Source organism: Echinops telfairi, unplaced genomic scaffold (genome assembly GCF_000313985.2).
Source record: "Echinops telfairi isolate 266 unplaced genomic scaffold, ASM31398v2 ScPeMD7_7475;HRSCAF=8513, whole genome shotgun sequence".
NCBI lineage: Eukaryota > Metazoa > Chordata > Mammalia > Afrosoricida > Tenrecidae > Echinops > Echinops telfairi.
In genome coordinates this window covers 21349112-21352903 of record NW_022111379.1, presented here as the reverse complement: position 1 = coordinate 21352903, position 3792 = coordinate 21349112, and the positions used below count along the sequence as shown (strand labels likewise).

Genomic DNA, 3792 nt, shown 5'->3' with positions numbered 1-3792 from the left:
ATCTATAGTTTATTATGATCCACATAGTCAGCTGCCTTGGCCTAGTCAAAAAATATACAAGTAAGTATATTTCTGGTACTCCCAGCTTTAAACCAAGATGCACTTGACATCAGCAATAATAGCCCTTAGTCCTCAACCTCTTCTGAATCATGAGCCTCTGGATGTGCCCAGTATTGCTGCAAAAATTGTTGGATGATCTGCAGCAAACATTTACTTGCATGCAATATTAATGGGATTGTTCTATAATTTGAACATTCTGTTGATATACTTTTCTTTGAAATAGATACAAATGTGGATCTCTTCCAGTCTGTTGGCCAAGAAGCTATCTTCCAAATTTCTTAGTACAGACCAGTGAGAGCTGCCAGTGTTTCATTAGGTTGTTGAACTATTTCAATTGGTAGTCCATCAATTCCTGGAGCCTTGTTTCTGGCTAACACATTCAGTGCAACTTGAACTTCTTCCTTCAGTCCCACTGTACTCTTTCAGTATCGATGCATACATCCAGATACAAATAGAACAAGGAAACTGAACAAGCGAACAAAAACAAGGAAATACTACATGGTTTAAAATCTATTTGCTCAGCAAATTATCAGAGAAACTGGATTACATGAAGAAGAAAGCAGCATCAGGATTGGAGGAAGGCTTATTAACAATCTGCAATATGTCCATGACACAACCTTGCTTGCTGGAAGTGAGGGGGGCTTGACGCACTTGCTGATGAAAATTATGAGTTGCAGCATTCAGTATGGATTACAACACAATGAATAGAAGACTAAAATCCTCACAACTGGGCCAATAGGTGATAGCATGATAAATGGATAAAAGATTAAAGTTGTCAAGAACTTTGTCTTATTTGGATCCAAGATCAATGCTCATGGAAGCAGCAGCCTAGAGCTCAAAGTACACAGTTGGGTAACTCTGGGGCACAAGACTTCCTGCATGTGTTGAAAAGCAGGAAGTTTACTTTGAGGCTAAGACCACTTGATCCAAGCCATAGTGTTTTCAATTGTCTCCTATGCATGTGAATGTTGGACATTGAATAAGAAAAACTGAAGAAGAATGTATGGGTTTGAGATTGTGTGGCTGGAGCAGAGTATTCCAAGTATCATGGAGGTCCAGAGGACAAAGAAATCTGTCTTACAAGTATGGCCAGAGTGCTTTTCTTCCCGGGGGCGTTTGTCAGGAGACTCCCTGGATTAGGACATCATACGTGGTAAAATGGAGGGCACTGAGAAAGAGGACGGTCCTCAATGGGGTGGACTGACAGAGTGGCTGCAGCAACAGGCTTGAGCACTGGGACATTTGTTTGTGAGGACGGTGTAGAACTGGGGAGTGTTTCCTTCCGTTGTGTATTAGGAAGCTGTGGGTCAGAACTGAGTCAATGGCGCCTCACCACAACAACGTCAGTCATTTAATCGTTGGTCAAGAAGGCCTGGAGATGACTGGATGGAAGAAAAGTGCAGAACTTTCGCGTTTTCCTTTGAAAGAGTCTTAGGAGTACTGATAGGTCTCAAACATGCTCCAAAGTCTTCCATGACTCCCCATTGCTTACTGAGTTAAACACACACAAAAGAATAAACTGATATTCAAGAACTTTTTTTCATCCCTACTCACCATCACTTCCTTGTATGTCATGCCCAGTGGATTATTATATCTTATCTTTTCTACCTTTACATCCTCTCCTTGGCATGTATTTTTTGCAAGTTAAAATAGGTCTTTAATACTTACCTGGCAGGGGAGACACCATGACCAGGAAAGTGGTTTTCCCAGGGCAAGAATCATCCATTGCACTGTGGGTGTGCTGACCCCTGCGATCTTCCCAAATGCAGGAAACTCAACTGCATAATTTGTGGTAGTGGGGAATGCTTCCGCGCTCTCCCCTGAATTATCTTATGCAAAAGAACAAACTTCCAGTTTGCGTACCTTAAAAAATAATCTCAGAAACTCACTTCATAGGAGTGCAAAGCCTTTTGCCAGTATTCACACACCTATACCTACTCAGCTCCCCAAAAGCACAAGTGTGAGGAATATGACCCCCTTTATCCATTGAACTTCTTAGCACTCTGACCTATATCTGTGCCAGTGTGTGAATAGATCTTTGCGTAATGGTCATTAATATTCTTGTCTTTTCCTCTCTACTAAGTTGAAAGTTTCTTGAAATAGAAATGATGCTCACTCATCCCTGTTTCCTGGGAAATGTCTACCACAGTGCTTGGCAACAAGTAAGAGCATAACACATATTAGGTGATTATTATTTAGTCAAACTATTCTTAACTTCAGTAGGCAAATTGTATTCCAACACTACCCACATCCGCCCTCCATCAATGACTTACCAATGTTGTAAATGGGACACAGTCCACCTCCTCTTCGTCTTTCCCATTTAGTCATCTACTCCGCATCGGGAGCCAAACTGCAGTAGAAGTTTTGAGAAGGGGAGAAAGACTTTGTAGTTGTAGTTCTTCCTTTTTGTTGACATCCATAAGTTTGCTTCTTTATGAGCCATTTTCCCAGTAATGAAGTGCCCAGTTAAAGTTTGAACCTATATTTATTCATGTCATTAGCATAGTTATTTCACCTCTCATTAAAATACACTAAAATGCTAATATTGAAATGGAACAAGGAAAACAATAAAACATCACACACAGTCGATCCAGATAATCTGATAAAAGCAGAGGGGATTTAACTTAAAAGGAAGAAAGATAACTAAAGTTAAGATAATTCTATCAGGTTCGAATGTTGCCGTTAGTAACTTGCTTGAGAAAAGTGAATGTTACCTCTGAAGTTGATGCTGTGGAAAATGAAGTAAGAATTAATCATTTGAGGATACCATGGTACAGAAAAAAGGGGAAACGTAATTGATAATTTTTTTTTAAGTCTCAGATTAATTTTGCTCATATGAAGTTTGTGGTCCCATGGCTGTGATTTACTAGTAGCAGCCACATTTCTTTGAAAGAAGGCTGTATCATCCTTGCCAGCTCTAACTCAAGAGTGGTGGCTGTCAGGCCTACCAGAATCCATGGTCCCTTAAGGGAGAAAATGCTCACTTATTTGGGGATGCTCATGAAATATTTCACCCATTTAAATAGCTTGTTTTATTTGTTTGTTTCTTCACCCATTTCAGAATCACTTGTTGAAAATCTACTCTCGCTCTGATTTTGTTCTATTAGTAGAGGGCCTGGCTTAAAAAAATGCAGATAATATCCCCTATGTGCATGAACTTTTCTAAAGGATGTTGAAGAGGGAAATGTAAAATCTAGATCTCATCAGAATGATGGCATTTAAGTCCATTCTCCAAGGAGGTAATGGGATACATACTACTGAAAAACAAATGAAGCCAATGTCATGCACAAAGGTAGAGGGTGGAAGGAATGGAGATGACTAGCTTGCCATAGGAAAAGTCAAACAAAGAAAATGAAAAACTGGGACAGACTGAGGGAGAGGAAGAGCAGAAGGAAGTGAACTGAGAATTACTGAATCACACGGGGTTTCATAAGACTCTGATAGATAGATGACAATTTGAGCAGAAGGGTAGCATGATAAGGTTTATAGTTTCATAGATCACTGCAGCATAAACATGAAGTATAAATTTCTGCAATTTTTTTGGTAATGGTTGAGAGGTGGGCAAGGGAAGAAACAATGAGACTGGTTAGAGAGTGAGATAGTTTATTGTGCCAGCCTGGCTGATGGACACAGGTGGGATTGACTGAAGGGCAGAGAGATAGATGGCTTGGTGAGCCTTGCCTTTCTTGTCTTTCGCTTTGTGATCATCGAACCAGTGTGCAGCTGCTTTGC

General features: G+C 40.2%; 1 non-coding gene across 1 annotated transcript; it reads left to right on the top strand.

Moving 5' to 3' along the window:
- The first annotated feature begins 1720 nt into the window (after positions 1-1720).
- LOC115867920 lies at positions 1721-1882 on the top strand. The gene has a single exon (XR_004045320.1). It is a non-coding gene; the product is annotated as a U1 spliceosomal RNA (small nuclear RNA).
- The last annotated feature ends 1910 nt before the right edge of the window (positions 1883-3792 follow it).